This window comes from Ursus americanus, chromosome 7 (assembly GCF_024610735.1).
Source record: "Ursus americanus isolate L20-20 chromosome 7, mUrsAme1.1.p, whole genome shotgun sequence".
NCBI classification, from domain to species: domain Eukaryota; kingdom Metazoa; phylum Chordata; class Mammalia; order Carnivora; family Ursidae; genus Ursus; species Ursus americanus.
In genome coordinates, this window is record NC_142133.1 from 12,090,664 (window position 1) to 12,113,998 (window position 23,335).

At 37.3% G+C, this 23,335-nt stretch overlaps 1 pseudogene; it reads left to right on the plus strand.

Moving 5' to 3' along the window:
• Positions 1-15,868: 15,868 nt before the first annotated feature.
• On the plus strand, positions 15,869-16,205 carry LOC123776074 (eukaryotic translation initiation factor 1 pseudogene; annotated as a pseudogene).
• Positions 16,206-23,335: the final 7,130 nt, after the last annotated feature.

Below are 23,335 nucleotides of genomic sequence, written 5' to 3' on the forward strand. Positions count from 1 at the left end.
TATAAACTACCAAGACTGAAACAGGAAGAAATTGATTTTTTTAAACAGACCAATTAATTATGAAGAGATTGAAGCAGTGATCAAAACCCTCCCAAAAAAACCAAGAGTCCAGGGCCGGACAGATTCCCTGGGGAATTCTACCAAACATTCAGAGAAGAAATAATACCTATTCTCCTGAAGCTGTTTCAAAAAATAGAAACAGAAGGAAAACTACCAAACTCATTCTATGAGGCCAGTATTACCTTGATCCCCAAACCAGGCAAAGACCCCATCAAAAAGGAGAATTACAGACTGATATCCCTGATGAATATGGACACCAAAATTCTCAAAAAGATCCAGGCTAACAGGATCCAACAGTACATTAAATGGATTATTCATCATGACCAAGTGGGATTCATCCCTGGGATGCGTGGTTCAACATTCACAAATCAATCAGTGTGATAGATCACATCAACAAGAAAAGAGTCAAGAAACATATGATCCTCTCAATTGATGCAGAAAAAGCATTTGACAAAATACAGCATCCTTTCCTGATTAAAACACTTCAGAGTGTAGGGATTGAGGGTACATTCCTCACTTTCATAAAAACCATCTATGAAAAGCCTATAGCAAATATCATTCTCAATGGGGAAAAACTGAAAGCCTTTCCCTTAAGATCAAGAACACAACAAGGATGCCCACTCTCGCCACTACTATTCAACATAGTACTAGAAGTCCTTGCAAGAGCAATCAGACAACAAAAAGGGATAAAAGGTATCGAAATCGGCAAAGAAGAAGTCAAACTGCCTCTCTTTGCAGATGACATGTTACTCTTTATGGAAAACCCAAAAGACTCCACCCCCAAATTACTAGAACTTATAGAGCAATTCAGTAATGTGGCGGGATACAAAATCAATGCTCAGAAATCAGTTGCATTTCTATACACAAACAATGAGACTGAAGAAAGAGAAATTAGGGAATCAATTCCATTTATAATAGCACCAAAAATCATACATTATCTTGGAATTAACTTAACCAGAGACATAAAGGATCTATATTCTAGAAACTACAAATCACTCTTTTTTTTTTAAGATTTTATTTATTTGACAGAGATAGACACAGCCAGCGAGAGAGGGAACACAAGCAGGGGGAGTGGGAGAGGAAGAAGCAGGCTCATAGCAGAGGAGCCTGATGTGGGGCTCGATCCCATAATGCCGGGATCACGCCCTGAGCTGAAGGCAGACGCTTAACCGCTGTGCCACCCAGGCGCCCCACTACAAATCACTCTTGAAAGAGACTGAAGAAGACACAAAAAGATGGAAAAATATTCCATGCTCATGGATTGGAAGAATTAACATAGTTAAAATGCCTATGCTACCCAGAGCAATCTACACTTTCAATGCCATCCCGATCAAAATACCAATGACATTTTTCAAAGATCTGGAACAAACAGTCCTTAAATTTGTGTGGAAACAGAAATGGCCCCAAATCACCAAGGAATTGTTGAAAAACAAAGCTGGGGGCATCACATTGCCGGATTTCAAGCTATACTACAAAGCTGTGATCACAAAGACAGCATGGTACTGGCACAAAAACAGACACATAGACCAATGGAACAGAATAGAGAACCCAGAAATGGACCCTCGGCTCTTTGGGCAACTAATCTTTGACAAAGCAGGAAAAAACATCCGGTGGAAAAAAGACAGTCTCTTCAATAAATGGTGCTGGGAAAATTGGACAGCTATATGCAAAAGAATGAAACTTGACCACACTCTCACACCACAAAGATAAACTCCAAATGGATGAAAGACCTTGATGTGAGATAGGAATCCATCAAAATCATAAAGAAGAACATGGGCTGCAACCTCTTTGACATCGGCCACAGCAACTTTTTTCATGACACATCTCCAAAGGCAAGAGAAACAAAAGATAAAATGAGCTTGTGGGACTTCATCAAGATAAAAAGCTTCTGCACAGCCAAGGAAACAGTCAAAAAAACTAAGAGGAAGCCCATGCAATGGGAGGGGATATTTGCGAATGACACTACAGATAGAAGACTGGTATCCAAGATCTACAAAGAACTTCTCAAACTCAATACACAAGAAACAAATAATCAAATAAAAAAATGGGCAGAAGATATGAACAGACACTTTTCCAATGAAGACATACAAATGTCTAACAGACACATGAAAAAATGTTCAAAATCATCAGCCGTCAGGGAAATTCAAATCAAAACCACATTGAGATACCACCTTACGCCAGTTAGAATGGCAAAAATTGACAGGGCAAGAAACAACAAATTTTGGAGAGGATATGGAGAAAGGGGATCCCTCTTACATTGTTGGTGGGAATGCAAATTGGTACAGCCGCTCTGGAAAACAGTGTGGAGGTCCCTTAAAAAATTAAAAATTGAGCTACCCTATGATCCAGCCATTGCACTACAGGGTATTTACCCCAAAGATACAGACGTAGTGAAGAGAAGGGCCTTATGCACCCCAATGTTCATAGCAGCATTGTCCGCAATAGCTAAATCTTGGAAGGAGCCGAGATGCCCTTCAACAGATGACTGGATTAAGACGATGTGGTCCTTATATACAGTGGAATATTACTCAGCCATCAAAAAAAATGTTGAGCCATTTCTCAACATTTGGTGCAACATGGACAGGACTGGAGGAGATAATGCTAAGCGAAATACGTCAAGCAGAGAGGGACAATTATCATATGGTTTCACTCATTTATGGAACATAAGAAGTAGGAAGATCAGTAGGAGAAGAAAGGGAAGAAGAAAGGGGGGCATAAACAGAAGAGGGAATGAACCATGAGAGACTATGGACTCTGAGAAACAAACTGAGGGCTTCAGAGGGGAGGTGGGTGGGGGAATTGGATAGGCTGGTGATCGGTATTAAGGAGGGCACATATTGCATGGTGCACTGGGTGTTATACGCAAGTAATGAATATGGAACTTTACATTAAAAACTAGGGATGTACTGTATGGTGATTAACATAATATAATTTTTAAAAACCTGTTCTTGTCAGGCTATTCCAAAAAATAGAAAAGGAAGGTTTTCAAATACATTCTATGAGTCCACCATTACCCTGATACTAAAACCAAATAAAGACACTAAAAAAAGAAATAAAAAATAACTACAAACCAATATCTCTGATGAACATACATGAAAAAATCCTCAATGAAATATTGGCAAACTGAATCCAACAATACATTTAAAAAAATCATTCCCCACAATCAAGTGGGATTTATTCCAGCGATGCAAGGATGGTTCAATATTCACAAATCAATCAACATGATATATTACATTAACAAGAGAAAGGGTAAAAACCATATGATCATTTCAAGAGATGCAGAAAAAGCATTTGAGAAAGTACAACATCCATTCATTATAAAAACACTCAACAAAGTAGGTTCAGAGAGAACATACCTCAACTTAATAAAGGCCAGCTATGAAAAACCCACAGCTAATATCATTCTCAGTAGTGAAAAACTGACAGTTTTTCCCCTAAGATCAGGAACAAGACAAGGATGTCCACTCTCAACACTTTTGTTCAACACAGTACTGGAAGTCCTAGCCACAGCAGTCAGACAAAAAAAGGAATAAAAGACATCCAAATTGGTAAGAAAGTAGTAAAACTTCCATTATTTGCAGATGACAAAATATAATATATAGAAAACCTTAAAGACTCCACCAAAAAACTACTAGAACCAATAAATGAATTTAGTAACGTCACAGGATACAAAATCAATGTACAGAAATTTGTTGCATTTCTAAACATTAATAATGAAGCAACAGAAAGAGAAATTAAGAAAGCAATCCCCTGGGGCACCTGGGTGGCTCAGTCGTTAAGCATCTGCCTTCGGCTCAGGGTGTGATCCTAGTGTTCTGGAATTGAGTGCCACATCGGGCTCCTCTGCTGGGAGCCTGCTTCTTCCTCTCCCACTCCCCCTGCTTGTGTTCCCTCTCTCACTGGCTGTCTCTCTCTCTGTCAAATAAATAAAATCTTAAAAAAAAAAAAAGAAAGCAATCCCATTTACAATTGCACCCCAAATAATAAAATGCCTAGGAATAAATTCAACCGAGGAGGTGAAAGACCTGTACTCTGAAAACTATAAAACATTGATGAAAGAAATTGAAGACAACACAAATGGAAAGATATTCCATGTTGGTGGATTGGGAGAACAAATTTTATTAAAATGTCCATACCACCCAAGGCAATCTTCAGACTTACGTAATCCCTATCAAAATACCAACAGCATACTTCACAGAACAAGAACAAATAATCCTAAAATTTGTATGGAACCACAAAATACCCAAATAGCCAAAACAATCTTGAAAAACACCCTGGGACATGAGTACCACAATTCCTAACAACTGATGATAGACCATCCATTAAGGCTAAGTGTGTTAGAGGTCTCCATTTAGAAAAGATTTTTAATAGGACATACTCAAATTAAGGAAAAAATTCAAAAATCCCTAAAGGAACAAATTATTGTGCCCACTATTTCACCCTATGATAATTCATTCTGGCCTCCTAAAAGGCCAGACCCATTTTAAAGATTTACTGTAGGCGATAGGGATAATAATTTTTTTAAAAAAGCTGGAAGCATCACAACACCAGAATTCAAGTTACTCTATAAAGCTGTAGTGATCAAAACAGTATGGTGCTGGCAAAAAAGTAGACACATAGATCAATGGAACAGGTTAGAAAGCACAGAAACAAACTCATGATTATATGGTCAATGATTCTTCAACAAAGGAGACAAGAACACGCAATGATGAAAAGACAGTCTTTTCAACAAATGGTGCTGTAGAAAATGGACAGCTACATTCAAAAGAATGAAACTGGACCACTTCCTTACACCATAGACAAAAGTAAACTCAAAATGGATTAAAGACATAGATGTGAGACCTGAAACAATAAAAATCCTAGAAGACAGCACAGGCAGTAATTTATCTGATGTCAGTTACAGCAATATTTTTCTAGATAGGTCTCCTGAGGCAAGGAAAATAAAGGCAAAAATAAGCTGTTGCGACTAAGTCAATATAAAAAGCTTCTGCACAGTGAAGGAAACAGCCAACAAAACTAAAAGGCAACCTGTAGAATGGTGAAGATATTTTCAAATGACATCTGATAAAGGGTTAGTATCCAAAATATATAAAGAACTTATACAACTCAACACCCAAAAACCAAATAATCCAACTGAAAAATGGGCAGAAGACATACAGATGGAAAACAGACATATGAAAAAAATTCTGAACATCACTAATCATCAGGGAACTGCAAATCAAAACCCCAATGAGACATCACCTCACAACTGTCAGAATGGCTAAAATAAAAAGAACACGAGAAACAAGTGCTGGCAAGGATGGGGAGAGGAATCTTCATGCACTGTTGGTGGGAATGCAAACTGGTGCAGCCACTGTGGAAAACAGTACGGAGACTCCTTAAAAATTAAAAATAGAATTATCATATGGTCCAGTAATTCCACTACTGGGTATTTACCCAAAGAACTTGAAAGCACTAATTTGAAAGGATAGGTATACTCCCATGTTTATTGCAACGTTACTTACAATAGCCAAAATATGGAAGCAACCCAAGTGTCCATTGATAGATGAATGCATAAAGATGTGGTATATATGTACAATGGAATATTACTCAGCTATAAAAAAAGAAGGAAAACTTGCCATTTGCAACAATGGGGGTGGAGCTAGAGAGTATAACACTAAGCAAAATAAGTCAGAGAAAAACAAATACCATATGATTTCACCGATGTGGAATTTAAGAAACAAAACAAAGGAAAAAAGACATAAATTTTAAAAAAAGACTCTTAAATATAGAGAATATGCTGGTGGTTACCAGAATGGAGGTGGGTGGGATGATGGTGAGATAGGTGAAAGGACTTAAGAGTAGACTTACTGTGATGAGCACTAACATACAGAATTACTGAATCACTGTATCGTACCCCTGAAACTAAAAAAAAAAAAAAAAAAAAGGCATTTCGTTCCTCTCAATTATCTGCACTAGAGTTGGCAGATTTGACATGTCAAAGTCTTAAATGCTACAGAGCAGACATTGTCACAACAGATGGCTCAACAAGTCATCCAATGGCCAAAGGGGAAAAAAGTAACCAGGTTGCAAGTGCAGACTGTGTTCATTATACACTCTTCTGACATCATTTATTTTTTTTGATAAAATTCACATAAAGGAAAATTCACCATTTCAACCATCTTAACATGTTCAATTCAGTGGTTTGTATTATATTCACAATGTGGTACAATCATCATCACTATCTAATTCCAGAAAATTTCATTAAATAAATCATAGGGAATATAATAATACAGTAAGTCTGTATGGTAACGGATGGTAACCACACTTACCATTGTTAGCGTTTCATAATGTATATAATTGTCAAATCACTATGCTGTGCACCTGAAACTAACATGTCAACTATACGCCAGTTTTAAAAAGCATTTACAATTCCAGAACATTTCATCATCACTCTCCCCCTCACAAAAAAAAAAAAAAAAAAAAAAAAAAAATCTCGTTAGCTGCCACTTCCTACCCCCAGCTCTGAACAACCACTAACCTACTTTCCGTCTCTATGGACTGGCCTACATTCGATGTATCATATAAATAGAATCATACAATACAAAGCCTTTTGTGTCTCACATCTTTCACATAGAGTAATGTTTACAAGGTTAATAGATATTGTAACACATATCAGTGCTTCATTCCTTCTTATGGCTGAATAATATTCCATTGTCTGGGTATACCACATTTATTCATTCATCAGTGTTTGGACATTTGGGTTGTTTCTACTTTTTGGCTATTATGAATAATGCTGCTGTGTACATAATATATTTAATGTAAATAATTTAATATTTAATCCAATATATAAAAATTTGGTTAAACATGTTTCTAATTCCTTTGGGTATTATCTAGGAGTAGAATTGCTGAGTCACATGGTAAATGTGTTTAACTCTTTGAGGAACTATCAAACTGTCTTTCTGAAGTATTTGTACCATTTGACATCCCCACCAGCAATGTATGAGTGTTCCAATGTCCCCATATCTTCTCCAACATTTGTTATTGTTTTTCTTTTTTTTTTTTTGAAGTGTTATCTCATTGTATTTTTAATTTACATTTCCCTAATGATCAATGATGTCAAACATCTTTTCATGTGCTTATTGGCCACTTGTATGTTTTTGGGATATGGATGGACCTAATGGGTATTACGCCAACTGAAATAAGTCAGACAGAGAAACACAAATATCATATTGTTTCACTTATATATGGAAACTAAAGAGCAAATGAAAACAAACAAACAAAAAACAGAAATGGACTCCGTTGTTGACTGTTTCCTTGGCTGTGCAGAAGCTTTTTATCTTGATGAAGTCCCAAAAGTTCATTTTCACTTTTGTTTCCCTTGCCTTTGGAGACATGTCAAAAGAAGTTGCTGTGGCTGATGTCAAAGAGGTTACTGCCCATGTTCTCTTCTAGGATTTTGATGGATTCCTGTCTCACATTGGGGTCTTTCATCCATTTAGAGTTTATTTTTGTTCATGGTGTAAGAGAATGGTCGAGTTTCATTCTTCTGTATATAGCTGTCCAAATATCCCAGCACCTTTTATTGAAGAGACTGTCTTTTTTCCATTGGATATTTTTTCCTGCTTTGTTGAAGATTAGTTGACCATAGAGCTGAGGGTCCATATCTGGGCTCTCTATTCTGTTCCATTGATCTGTGGGTCTGTTTTTGTGTCAGTACCAAGCTGTCTTGGTGATCACAGCTTTGTAATATAGCTTGAAATCAGGCAACATGATGCCCCAAGCTTTGCTTTTCTTTTTCAACATTTCCTTGGCAATTCAGGGTCTTTTCTGTTTTTGTACAAATTTTAGGATTGTTTGTTTGAGCACTTTGAAAAACTCCATTGGTATTTTGTTTGGGATGGCATTGAAAGCGTAGATTGCTCTGGGCAGCATAGACATTTTAACAATGCTTATTCTTCCAATCCATGAGCATGGAATGTTTTTCCATCTTTTTGTGTCTTCTTCAATTTCTTTCATAAGTGTTCTATAATTTCTAGAGTACAGATCCTTTACCTCTTTGGTTAGGTTTATTCCAAGGTATCTTATGGTTTTTGGTGCTATTGTAAATGGAATCAATGCCCAAAATTCTCTTTCTACAGTTAACATTGTTAATGTATAGGAAAGCAATTGATTTTTTTGCATTGATTTTGTATCCTGCCACATTACTGAATTGCTGTATGAGTTCTAATATTTTGGGGGTGGAGTCTTTTGGGTTTTTCCACATAAAGTGTCATGTCATCTGTGAAGAGAGAGAGTTTGACTTCTTCTTTGCCAAATTGAATACCTTTTATTTCTTTTCGTTGTCTGACTGCTGTTGCTAGGACTTTAAGTACTATATTGAACAACAGTGGCAAGAGTGGGTATCCTTGTCGTGTTCCCGATCTTATGGGAAAAGCTCTCAGCTTTTCCCCACTGATAATGATATTCACTGTGGGCCTTTCATAGATGGTTTTTATTAAATTGAGGAATGTTCCCTCTAACCCTACACTCTGAAGAGTTTTAATCAGGAAAGGGTGTTATATATGTGAAATAAGTCAAGCAGAGAAAGACAATTATCATATGGCTTCACTTATATGTGGAACATAAGAAATAGCATGGAAGACATTAAGAGAAGGAAGGGGGAAATGAAGGGGGGGGATTAAAGGGGGAGGCGAACCATGAGAGACTATGGACTCTGGGAAACAAACTGAGGGTTTCAGAGGGGAGAGGGTAGGGGGATGAGTTAGCCCAGTGACAGGTATTGAGGAGGGCATGTATCACATGGAGCACTGGGTGTTATATGCAAACAATGAATCGTGGAACACTACATCAAAGACTAATGATGTACTGTATGGTGACTAACATAACATAATAAAATTTTTAAAAAATAGACTCCGTTAATACAGAGAACTTGTGGTTGCCATGGGGTGGGGAGGGAAATAAGAAAAAGGAATTAAGAGGTACAAACTTGCAGTTATAAAATAAAGAAGTCAAGGAGATGGAAAATACAGCTAGGAAATATAAAATGTTGTGTTAATGTTGTATGGTGATACATAGTGATCACACTTATCATGGTGTAGTATATAGAACTGTTGAATCACTATGCCATATCCTGAAATTAATATAACATTATATGTCAATTATGTGTCAAATAAACTTTTAAAAAATTACCAATCAGAAATTCTGGAGCTAAAAATACAAAAATTAAATTGAAATATTTATTAGAGGAGGTCAAGCAGAGTCAAGTAGAATTGAACAGGTAGAAGAATCAGCAAACTTGAAGATGGGTTATTTGCAATTATTCAATCTGAAGAACAAAAAGAAAAAGAATCAAGAGAACAGAGCCTAAGGAACTTATGAGAAACCATCAAGCAGATCAATATATATACTTTATGAAAGTCCCAGAAGAAGAGAGAACAAAGGGGCAAAGGGATTATTTGAAGAAAGAATGGCTAAACATTTCCCAATTTTGAGGAAAGAAATGAGCATAAAAATCCAAAAAGCTGGGGCAACTGGGTGACTCAGTCTGTTAAGCATCTGACTCTTGATGGCAGCTCAAGTCATGATCTCAAGGTTGTAAGATCAATCCCCATGTGAGGATCCACGCTCAGTGGGGAGTCTGCTTGAGATTCTCTCTCTCTCTCCTTCTCCCTCTGCCCCTCCTCCCTCTCTCTAAAATGAATAAATTTTTTTAAAAAAATCCAAACACTCAAAGAATTCCAAGAAGGATTAACCCAAAGAAACCCACACCAAGACACATTATAATCAAACTGTCAAAAGACATAGAGAGAATCTTGAAAGCAATAAGAGAAAAGTGTCTCCTTACATATAAGAAGTCCCTAAGAGTACCATTAGCAGATTTGTCAGCAACCACCTTGGAGGCCAGAAGGCAATGGGATGATAAATTTAAAGTGTTGAGAGAAAAATAACTGGCAACTGAGAATTCTATATCCAACAAAATTGTCCTTCAAATATGACAGAGGATGCAAGATGATGGCATAGAAAGGCTCTGAATTCACCTCCTTTCAAGGACGCACTGAATCTATACCTACATGAAAAGCAAGTTCTCCTGAATAAGAATAAGGACTTATTGAACAGCTAATACACAGCAAGGATAATGGGACTACATTGAGAATCGTCAGAGAGACAGAAATAGTAACAATGGGAACCCTAGCTCTAATGCTATAAACCATAGTAGAAGAGGATAGGACCAAGGGACCTTGCACAGATTTGCCTGACCTGGGGCCCAGCAAAAAAAAAAAAAAAAAAAAAGTGGCTTAAATGGCAACTAGACTATAGGTGAAGGAAAATCATTTACGAACCCTAGAGCAACTGCCAAACAGTAGGGAACTACTGGAACTTTCTCAAGGGTCAAAGTGCTGATGAGTTCCTTAATTTATATTCCCCCTTCCCCTTGATGGTACAGATGAGAGCAAAGTCTGCGCATTTTAGCTGCCTTGACACCTCAGCAAGCCCAAGGTCTTTAGACCACACCAGCTCCAACTCTTCCCCCCAAGGCAGGCACCCCACCTGTGCCTGCACCAACTCCTGATGTCCCATCAAGGGAGTGCAGCACACATCAGGGCAACCCTGGCTTACACCGATTTTAGTTCCAGCTGTCCCAACAGGGCACTCCCTGCAGAGGACCCTCTGGCCTGCACCTGCCTGAGCTCCAGCCATCCCACCAGAACAACCCTGGTATGGCACGCCCCAAGAACCCTTAGTCTGTGCCTGCTTCAGTCCCAGCTGTCCTGCCACACTGGCCATAACACAAGGTGCCAACAACCACCTGAACCGTATCTGGTACAGCTCTAGCCATCCAACCAGGGTACCAGCCACACAGAGTACTCCAGGCCATACCCGCTTAGGCTTCAGCCACTTTGCCAGGGCAGCCCCAATGTGGAGCACCCTGGAACTACCTAGCCTGTGCCCATTCCAGCTCCAGCTGTACCCCCAGGGAAGCACTGGTGAAGAGTAGCCTGAGAACACTAGCCAATGACTGCTCAGCTCCAGTCAGTCAACCAAACCTACCAGACACAAATAGCCTACAAATGGGGTGTTCCCACAAAAGGTCATTCTTTGAACACTGGAAAAGGTAGATGTTATGCTTAATTCATAGAAACAAACACAGAAAGTCAAACAAAATGAGACAGAAGAATATGCTCTAAACAAAAGAATAAGACAAAACTCAGAAAAAGAACTCAGTGAAATAGAGATAAGTAATCTACCTGATAAAGAGTTTAAAATATTGGTTATAAAGATGCTAGCTGGACTTGAGAAAAGAAGGGATAAATTCAGTGAGAACAACAAAGGGATATAAAATATCAAATAAACCAATAGAAAGTAAGACTACAATAACAAATGAAAAATACACTAGAGGGATTTGATAGTAGATTAACAGATGCAGAAGAACAGATCAATGATCTGAAAAATAGGGAAACGGAAAGCACCGAAGCTAGAGAGAGAGGAGGATAAGGAGGCAGTCAGGGAGGGAAGAAGAAATAAAGAAATGAAATGACAATAGGTTAAGGAATCTCTTGGACAACATTAGCAAACATTCACATTATAGGGTCTCAGAGGAAAAAGAGAGGAAGAAAGGGGACAGAAAACTTATTTGAAGAAATAATAGCTGAAAACTTCCCTAACCTGGGGAAGGAAACAGATGTCCGGGTCCAAGAGGCACAGAGAGTTCCAAACACAATGAACCAAAGCAGGTCCACACCATGACACATAAAAATTAAAATGTCAAAGCTTAAAGATAAAGATAGAATTTTGAAATCAGCAAGAGAGAAGCAAACAGGTACATACAAAGAGAACACCATGAGGCTATCAGCTGGTTTTTCAGCAGAACCTGTGCAGGCCAAAGAGAGTGCCATGATGTATTCAAAGTGCTAAAAGGAAGAAACCTACAACCAAGAATAATCTGCCTGGCAAGATTCAGAACTGAAGGAGCGATAACAAGTTTCCCCAGACAAAGAAAAGTTAAAGCAGTTCATCACACCAAACCAGGCTTACAGGAAATGCTAACGTGATTTCTTTACGTGGAAAAGAAAAGGCAATAACAAGAAGAAAATTATAAAAGGAAAAAATTTAATGGGTAAAGCATACACATAGTAAAAGTAATAGATCAATCACTTATAAAGCTAATATGAAGGTTAAAACACAAAGTAGTAAAATTATATCTACAAAAATTAGTTAAGGGGTTCACAAAATAAAATGACATAAAATACATCATATACTTACAACATGGAGGGAGAGGAGTAAAAATGTGCTTTTAGAATGTGTTTGAACTTAAGTGACCATCATCTTAATATAGACTGCTACGTATTTAAAGTGTCATATATGAAGCTCCTGGTAAAACTAAAACCTATGATAAATACACAAAAAATAAAGAGAAAGTAATACAAGCGTCATACCTAAGAAAATCATCAATCTTAAGGGAAAACAACAAGAGAAGAAGAGCAGAGAAGACTACAAAAACAACCAGAAAACAATTAACAAACTAGCAATAAGTAAACACATATCAATAATTACTTTAAATGTAAATGATCTGAATGTCCCACTCCAAAGACACAGATGATCGAATGAATGAAAACACAACACTCGTCTATATATTGCCTACAAGAGACTCACTGCAGACCCAAAGACACATACAGATTCAAATCGAAGGGGTGGAAAAAGATATTCCATGCAAATGGAAGTAAAAAAAAAAAAAAAAAAAAGCGGGGCGCCTGGGAAGCGCAGTCGTTAGGCGGCTGCCTTCGGCTCAGGGCGTGATCCTGGCGTTCCAGGATCGAGTCCCACATCGGGCTCCTCCGCTGGGAGCCTGCTTCTTCCTCTCCCACTCCCCCTGCTTGTGTTCCCTCTCTCGCTGGCTGTCTCTCTCTGTCAAAATAAATAAATAAAATCTTTTAAAAAAAAAACTGCAGTAGCAATACTTATATCACACAAAATAGACTTTAAAACAAAGACTGTTGATGGGAATGCAAATTGATATAAACACTGTGGAAAACAATATGGAGATTCCTCAAAAAACTAAAAATGGAAATACCATATGATCCAGTAAGTCCCCTACTGGGTATTTATCTAAAGAAAATAAAAACACTAATTCAAAAAGATAAACGCTCTCATATGTTTATTTCAGTATTATTTACAATAGCCAAGATAGGGAAGCACTCTAGGTGTCCATCAGTAGACAAATAAAGATGTGGTGTATCTATTTATATGCAACAGAATATTACTCAGCTATTAAAAAAAATTAGATCTTGCCATTTGCAACAACACGGATGGATCTAGTGGGTATTATGTTAAGTGAAATAAGCCAGAGAGAAACAAATACAATATGATCTTGCCTACAGGTTGCATCTAAAACGTGACAAATGAAAAACAAACAAAAAAAGCAGAAACAGACCTATACGTACCAAGAATGAACACATTCTTGAGGAATGTGGGGGGAAGAGGGTGGGGGATGGAAAAAACATGTAAAGGGGATTGGGACGTACAAGCTTGCATTTATAGAAAGAGTAAGTCATGGGAATGAAAGGTACAGCGTAAGGGCTGTAGTCAGTGATATTGTAATCCCATTGTGCAGTGACAGATGGTAGCTACACTTGTGGTGAGCACAGACTAACATTCAGAGTTGCTGAATCACTATGTTGTATACCTGAAACTAATGTAACACTGTATGTCAACTATATGTCTAAATAAATAAATAAATAAATAAATAGGAAGAAGTAAGACATTCTCATACAGACAAAAATGGAAGGAGTTCTACACCATTAGTTTCCCTATAAAAAATGGTCAAGGCAGTCCCTCAAGTTGAAATGAAAGGATGCTAGACAGTAACTTGAAGCCCTATAAAAACATAAAGCCCTCCAATAAAGGTAAATACATGGACAATTTTTTTTTTAAGATTCATTCATTTATTTGAGAGAGAGAAAGCACAGCAGGCAGAGGGACAGAGGGAGAGGGAGAAACAGACTCACTGCTAAGCAGGGAGCCCGACGCAGGGCTCAATCCCAGGATCCTGGGATCATGACCCAAGTTGAAGGCAGATGCTTAACTGACTGAGCCACCCAGGCACCCCTACATAGACAAATATAATAAAACAATATTATTATAACTTCACTTTATACTTTTTTATTCTCTATAATATTTAAAAGACAACTGAACAAAAATAAGTATAAATCTATGTTAATGGGTGCACAATATGTAAAAATGTAATATGTGACATCAATAACAGAGAGGGAGAGAGGCTGAGTTGTAAGGGGGTAGCTTTTTGTATGCAAATGAAGTTAGGTCGGCATCATTTTAAGATAGATTACCATAACTTTAGGATGTTACATGTAATGCCCAGGGTAACCACAAAGAATAAGTGACCACTGATGGATGGATAAAGAAAATGTGAGATACATCCCACACAGACACATACACAGACATGCACGCGCACACGAGATGGAATATTATTCAGTCAAACAAAGGAATTCTTGAGATTTGTGACAACATGGATGAAATTTGAGGGCATTATGCGAAGTGAAATAAGTCAGAGAAAGACAAGTACCACATGATCTCACCTACAAGTGAAATAGAAAAAAGATTAAAATAAAATAAATAAATAACAAAAAGAAATAACTCATAGATAACGGATAACAGATTGGTGTTTGCCAGGGACTGTGGGTGGATAAAATGGGTGACAGGCGTCAAAAGGTACAGGTTTAGTTATAAAATTAAAAAGTCATGGGATGTAATGTACAACATGGTGACTGTTAATAATATTGTATATTCGCAAGTTGCTATGAGAGTAAATTTTAAAAGTTATCAGCACAAGAAAAAAATTGTAACTATGCATGACGATGGATGTTAACCAGACTTATTGTGGTGATCATTTTGTAATATATACAAATATGGAATCATTATGTTGTACACCTAAAACTAATGTACCATGTCAATTATAACTCAAAAAACTATATATGCACCAAACATCACCACTCTTAAATATATGAAACATTGACAGAATTGAAGGGAGAAATAGATAGCTGTACAACTATAGTACAGACTTCAATATCCCACTTTCTTTCTTCTTTTCAAGATATTTATTTATTTATTTATTTATTTATTTATTTATTTATTTATTTATTTGACAGAGAGAGAAGAGAAGCAGACTCCCAGCTGATCAGGGAGCCCGATGTGGGACTTGATCCCACAACCCTAAGATCACAACCCGAGCTGAAGGCAGATGTCCAACTGACTGAGCCATCCAGGCACCCCCAGTATCCCACTTTCAATGATAGATAGACCAGGCAAAGAGGTTATCAATAAGAAAGTAGAGTACTTGAACAACCCTGTGGAGCAATTTAACCTAACAGATATATACAGAACACTCCAACCAACAGCAACAACAGCAGAATACATTTCTCTCAAGTACACATGGAACATTCTCCAGGTTGGACCCTATGAAGACACAGAGCAAGTCTTAATAAACATAAAAAGACTGAAATCATACAAAGTATTTTTTTTTGTCACAAGGGAATACAACTAGAAATTAACAGCAGAGAAATAACTGGAAAATTCACTAATATGTGAGAATTTTTAAACACACTCTTAAACAACAAATGGATCCAAAAGGAAATTACAAAATATCTTGGGATAAACGAAAATGAAAATATGCTCCAGTCACTAAGTCACCACCGAGGACTCAGCAGCCTATCCCTTTTGACCCCTGGCTTCTGCATGCTCCATACCCCCAGTGCTCCCCTCCCCCACTGCCTCCTTCCATGGGCTCTTTCTACTAAAGAAAAGGAATCATATTATGTCTGCTATCCAGAACCTCCACTCTTTCAACTCCTTTGCTGATGCAAGTAAAAGTGATGATCTGCTTCCTGCTGGCACTGAGGATTATATCCATGTAAGAATTCAACAGAGAAATGGCAGGAAGACCCTTACTACTGTCAAAGGGATCACTGATGATTATGATAAAAAGAAACTAGTGAAGGCATTTAAGAAGAAATTTGCTTGCAATGGTATTGTAATTGAGCATCCAGAATATAAAGCAGTAGTTCAGCTACAGGGTGACCAGCACAAACATATGCCAGCTCCTCCTAGAGATTGGACTAGCTAAGGACCAGCTGCAGGTTCATGTGTTTTAAGAGCTTCTGGCTTACAGAAGCTTAAGTGAGAATTTCTTTGCAATGAGTAGAATTTCCCTTCCGTCCCTTGTCACAAGTTTAAAAGCCTCACAGCTTGTAGGTTTGTAACCATTTGGGGTCTGCTTTTAAATTGGACTTGTGCAATAAAATGAAAAAACCTTGACGTCTCTCATTTAAACAGAGGTCAAGCAGTAGGTGCCTGGCAGTGTCCAGCCTGAAACCAAGCAGTAAAGTGATGTTTCAGTCAAGCCCACAGCTCCAGGATCACAGACAGCTATGTCTGGCCAGAAGCTCCTTGGCTCTCCCTCAGTTCAGAATATTACCACCTGAACAGCCCATGGTGAAACTGACAGGACAGGATGGGGTAAGACCACAATGGCAGCTGTGCTACTAGAAGGAGTTGTTGGTAGTCAAAGAAAGATCCCTAGTGTCTCCAACCTGACCAGGCAGACAGAGCTTAGAACAGCCACCATCCCTCTAGTGAGGTGTGATAAGACATCTGGCTTGCCACCAAGGTCTTTTTGACCAGATATATCCTAGCTAATCGATGTCCAAACACCAGAACGTGAGGCCAAACTTCTACCAGGGTTAAATTTCTGACAAGGGAACGCAATTCACACTGATGTAATAGTCATGTAGCTAGCTGTAGAGCTTGCAATTTATAAGCAACAGCTGCCCAGTTCCATGGGAATATGCCAAAAACTTACAGGATGCAGTGAGAAAAAATGGTAACAGGAAATTTATTAGTGGAAATGCTTACATTAAAAAAGAGGACAGGTTTCAAATCAATAACCTAAATTTATACTTGAGGAACTAGAAAAGCAAGAATGAAATAAAACAAAATCTAGCAGGAGGAAGGACATACTAAAGACTAGAACAGAGATAAATAAAATAGAAAATAGAAAAGCAATAGAGAAAATTAATGGTTCTTTTAAAAAGATGGTTCTTTAAGAGTTGGTTCTTTAAAAAGATCAATAAAATTAGCAAACCTTTGGTTAGATTGACAAAGAAAAAAGAGGGAAGAACCAAATTAACTACAACAAAAATGAAAGAGGGGATGTTACTACCAATTTTACAGAAATAAAAAGGATTGTAAGAGAGTATCATAAATACTTGTACGCCAATAAATTGGGGGAAAATGGACAAATTCCTAGAAATATAAAGTCTACCAGGATAGAATCATGAGGAAACAGAAAATCTGAATAGAACTATAGCTAGTCAGGAGATTGAATAAATAATCAAAGATCTCCCAAAAAGAAAACCCAGGACCAGATGGCTTCCCTAGTAAACTCTACCAAACATTTACAGAAGAATTAACACCAATCCTTTTCAAATTCTTCCAAAACATTGAAAAGGAACAGTTGCTAACCCATTCTATGAGGCCAGCATTACTTGGATACCAAAGCCAAACACAGATACTACAAGAAAACTATAGACCAATATTCCTGATATTGATATTGATGCAAAATCCTTGACAAAATACTAGCAAACCGAATTCAACAGCGTATTAAAAGGATTATGCACCACAACCAAGTGGTATCTATTCCTGGACTGAAAGATGGTCCAACATAAAAAAAAAATCAGTGTAATATGCTACATTAACAGAATGAAGGAAGAACATCACACAATCCTCTCAATTGATACTTAAAAAGCAGTTGACAGAGAGCCCGGGTGGCTCACTTAGTTGGGTGTCCAGCTTTTAGTTTCAGCTCAGATCATCATCTCAGGGTTGTGAGATTGAGCCCCACCTTGGGCTCCATGCTCAGTGTGGAGTCAGCTTGGGATCCTCTCTCTCCCTCTCCCTCTGCCCCTTCTTACTGCTCACACTCTCTCACTCTCCCTCTCTCTCAAATAAATAAATGAAGTCTTTTAAAGAAAAAGAAAAAGTGGACGCCTGGATTGCTCAGTTGGTTAAGCATCTGACTCTTGATCTTGGCTCAGGTCTTGATCTCAGGGTTGTAAGTTCAAGCATTGGGCTCCACACTGGGTGTGGAGACTACTTTTTTAAAAAATGCATCCAATTTGGAAAGAAAGACATAAAATTAGTTCTGTTCACAGATGATATGATCTTACATGCAGAAAAGCCTAAAGATTCCAAAAAAACAAATAAACAAACCCTGTTAGAAATAATAAATGAATTCAGGAAAGTAGCAGGATACAAAGTCAAAACACAAAAATCAGTTGCATTTCTATACACTAACAATGAACAATATGAAAAGGAAATTACAAAAAATTCCATTTATAATAACATCAAAAAGAGCAAAATACTTAGGAATTAACTTAACCAAGGAAGTGAAACGCTTGTACATTGAAAACTACAAAGCATTGCTGAAAGAAATTAAAGACATATATAAATGAAAATACATCCCATGTTCATGGGTTGGAAGAGTTAATGTATCAATAGCACCCAAAGCAATTTAGAGTTACAACACAATCCCTATCAAAACCCTAAGAACACTTTTTGCAGAACTAGAAAAACCATCCTAAAATTCATATGAAATCTCAAGGGACCCTGAAGAGCCAAAAACAATCTTGAAAAAGAAGAGCAAGATTGGAGGCCTCCCATTCCTGATTTCAAAACATATTACAAAGTTATAGTAATCAAAACAGTGTAGCAATGGATAAAGACAGACATCTAGGCCAAAGGAATAGGATAAAGAGAGCAGAAATAAACCCCCTTGTGTGTGATTAAATTACTTTTGACAATGGTGCCAAGATTATTCAATGGGGAAATGAGAGCCTTTTCAATAAGTATTTAGAAAATTGGGTATCCACCTGGTAGATGCATCTACCAGGTGGTCTTCTAGACACTAGGAATACCTCAGTGAACATTATATACAAAATGCAGTGACCCCTTCTCTTAGCCATAGAGTTTTGTCCAGGGGAAGCATGTGTCTCAAGCTGGGCACATGCTCAGGGTCCTTCCCTGGAAATACTTACACTGAAACTGGTGGAAAACGTGTCTGTTTTGTCTCCATTTCGAGGTTAAAAGAATGTAAGGAAAAAGGTGTCCATGGTCAGAGGTCCAGCCTCACGGGGACAACAGCCTTAGAAAAAGGATGCTTCCATTGCAAAGATAAAAATTTAACCCAAAGCAGCCTACGTATGAAGAGGATGTTAATTTTTTCATATAACCAAACAGAAAAGGCAGGATGTTACACCTGGACCAGAGCCTCACATGCTGTCAGATCTCAGCTTTTTAAAATTTAAAAAAATCTGCTCTCCCCCTCCTTCTCTCTCCTCCCCTCTCCTCCTCTGCTCCCTTATTGCCCTTGTCCCTCTTCCCCCTCTGCCTTCCCTGTGAAAGTTGACTCCTTTGCAAAATGGTACAGCTACTCTGTTAAAAAGGATGCCAATTTCTTATAAAACTAAACATTTGCTTACCATACAAATGAGCTCTTAGGAATTTATCTCAGAGAAATGAAAGCTTATTTCACATAAAAACCTGTACACACATGTTTCTAAAAGCTGTATTTATCATAGCCAAATAAGGAAAACAGTTCATATGTCTTTCAATAGGTAAGCGGCTGAATAAATTATGGTACATCCAAATCACAAAATAAAAATGAATAAAAGGAACCAACTAATGATACATGCAGCAAACTGAATCTCCAGATAATTATGCTGAATGAAAAAAGTCAATCTCCAAAGATTACTTACAAAAATTAATTACTAGTAATTTATATAACATTCTTAGAATAACAAAATTATAAATATGGAGAACAAATTAATGGTTGCCAGGAGTTAATGAAGGGATGGAATTGGGAGGGAGGGACCGGCTATAAAAGGACAATAGGAGAGATGTTTATGTTGATGGAAATGTTCTGTGTCTTGACTGTATCAATGTCAATATTGTTAATGTTCATATCCTACTTGTGATATTATACTGTAGGTCTGTATTATGTTATAGGAAACCAGGTTCTGGTTATACAGGATCTCTCTGTATTATTTCTTATAACTGCATGCCAATCTATAATTATTTCAAAAAAGTTTAATTTAAAAAATGGAGGTCAATCAATATTAACAACTGATAAACAATATATTGCTCTTTCATCAATTCTCAAATGTTCCATTTTCTTGAATGAAATAGATTCATGTTTTGTTTTCTTATAAATAAATTGGATTACTTTGGCTTGAAAAAAAAAAAGAAAAGTAAACTGGGTATCCACAAGCAAAAGAACAAAACAGGGCCCTTACCTTACACCATATACAAAAATTACTCAAAATAGATCAAGGAATGAAGCATGAGAGACTATGGACTATGAGAAACAAACTGAGGGCTTCAGAGGGGAGGGGGGTGCGGGAATGGGATAGACTGGCGATGGGTAGTAAGGAGGGCACGTATTGCATGGTGCACTGGGTGTCATACGCAACTAATGAATCATCGAACTTTACATCAGAAACCAGGGATGTACTGTATGGTGACTAACATAATATAATAAAAAAGCATTAAAATAAAGAAAATAGATCAAGGCTTAAACATAAGAGCTAAAACCATAATACTATTAGAAGAAAGCACAGAGGAATTTATGACATTGGATTTGGTAATGTTATTTGAAATATGACACCAGAAGTAAAGTCAACAAAAGAAAAAATAAATTGGACTCCATTAAAGTGAAAGCTCTTATACATCAAAGGTACTAACAACAGAGTGAAAATGCAACCCATAGAGCGGGAGAATATATTTGCCAGCCATATATCTGATAAGGAATTAATTTCTAGAGTAAAGAAATAACTATCATAACTCAAAAACAAACAAAACCCTCAATCATAAAATCAGCAAAGGATGTGAATAGACATTTCTCTGACAAAGATAGGCAAATTACTAATAAGAGCATGACAAGATGCTTAATGTCATTAGTCATTATAGAAATGAAAATCAAAACCACAGTGAGATACTATTTCACACCCATTAGGGTGGCTATGATTAAAATAAATAAATAAAATAAAATAAATGAAATTTTAAAAATAAAATTTAAAAATAAAATAAAAAATAATAAAATAAAATAAAATTTTAAAAAACCCAGAAAATAGCAGTGTTAGAATGTAGAGAAATTGGAACCCTTGCTAGTGGAAATGTAAAATAGTGCAGCTTCTATGGAAAACAGTATGATGGTTCCTCAAAAAATTATACATAAAATTACTATATGATCCAGCAACTCCACTTCTGGGTATATATCCAAAAAAACAGAAAGTAGGGACTCGAACAGATACTTTAGCTCCCATGTTCATTACAGCACTACTCACAGTAGCCAAAAAGCAGAAACAATCTAAGTGTTCGTCAGCAGATGAATGAATAAAAATTATGGTAAATACATGCAAAGGAATAGTATTCTGCCTTTAAAAGGAAGGAAATTCTGACTCATGCTACAATATGATAAAATTCAAAGGAATTATGCCAGACAAAAGAAGCCAAAATGACAAATATTGTATTATTTCACTAATATGAAATATCTAGAATAAGCAAATTTTAAAAGATGAAAAGTAGAAGGGTGGTTGCCAGGGATGGGAGGGTAGGAGGGTAATAGAGAGTTTTTGTTTAATGGATATAGAGTTTCAGTTTGGGAAGATGAAAAAGTTCTGAAAGTGGATGGCAATGGTTGCAGAACAATGTAGATGAACTTAATGCCACAGAGCTGTACTATTAAGATGGTTAAAATAGTAAATTTTATGTTCTGTGCATTTCACCACAATAAAAAACATTTTTTAAATTCTTCACCAAATCCAAAGTCATCTAGATTTTCTGTTTCCTTCTAGAAGTTTTATACTTTTGTGTTTTACATTTAAGCCTGTGGTCTATCTTGAGTTAATTTTCATGAAAGGTATGAGGTCTATGTCTAAGTTCTTTTTTTGCATATGGACATCTAATTGTGCCTGCACCATTTGTTGAAAAGATAGTTACTACTCCATTGAATTGTCGGTCCTTGCTTCCTTTTTTTTTTATTTAATGATTTTTTATTATATTATGTTAGTCACCATATAGTACATCCCCGGTTTCCGATGTAAAGTTCGATGATTCATTAGTTGCGTATAACACCCAGTGCACCATGCAATACGTGCCCTCCTTACTACCTATCACCTGTCTATCCCATTCCCCCACCCCCCTCCCCTCTGAGGCCCTCAGTTTGTTTCTCAGAGTCCATAGTCTCTCATGTTTCATTCCCCCTTCCAATTACCCCCCCTTCTTTTTTTTTTAAGATTTTATTTATTTATTTGACAGAGATAGAGACAGCCAGCAAGAGAGGGAACATAAGCAGGGGGAGTGGGAGAGAAAGAAGCAGGCTCATAGCATAAGAGCCTGATGTGGGGCTCGATCCCACAACGCCGGGACCACACCATGAACCGAAGGCAGACGCTTAACCGCTGTGCCACCCAGGCGCCCCTATCCCCCCTTCTTTATCCCTTGCTTCTTTATAAAAGATCAGTTGACTACATTTGATTGTACCTATTTCTGGGCTGTCTGTTCTGTTCCACTGATTTGTGTGCCTATTCTTTTGACAACACTATCTTTTTCCTCTTGATTTTGTAGTTTTATAGTCAGTCCTGAAATTGGGTATTGAGTCCTCCAACTTTGTTCTTATTCAGTATTATGTTGGCTATTCTAGGTCTTCTGCCTTTCCATGTAGATTTTAGAATCAGTTTATTGATATCTACAAAATAGCTTATTGGGGTTTTGATGGGGATAGTGTTGAATGTGTAGATAAGTTGACATATATATTGACATCATAACAATATTGCATCTTCCAATCCATGAACATGGGATATACATTCATTTAGATCTTCTCTGATTTATTCCATCAGCGTTGTGAAGTTTTCCTTATATAGATCTTTTTTAAATTATGTCAAGTTTTTATTTAAATTCTAGTTGACAGGGGTGCCTGCGTGGCTCAGTCATTGGGCGTCTGCCTTCGGCTTGGGTCATGATCCCAGCGTTCTGGGATCAAGCCCTGCATTGGACTCCCTGCTCAGTGGGAAGTCTGCTTCTCCCTCTCCCACTCCCCCTACCTCTGTTCCCTCTCTCGCTGCCTCTCTGTCAAATAAATAAATAAAATCTTAAATAAATAAATAAATAAATTCTAGTTAACATATAGGGCAAAATTGGTTTCAGTTGTAGAATTTAGTGATTCATC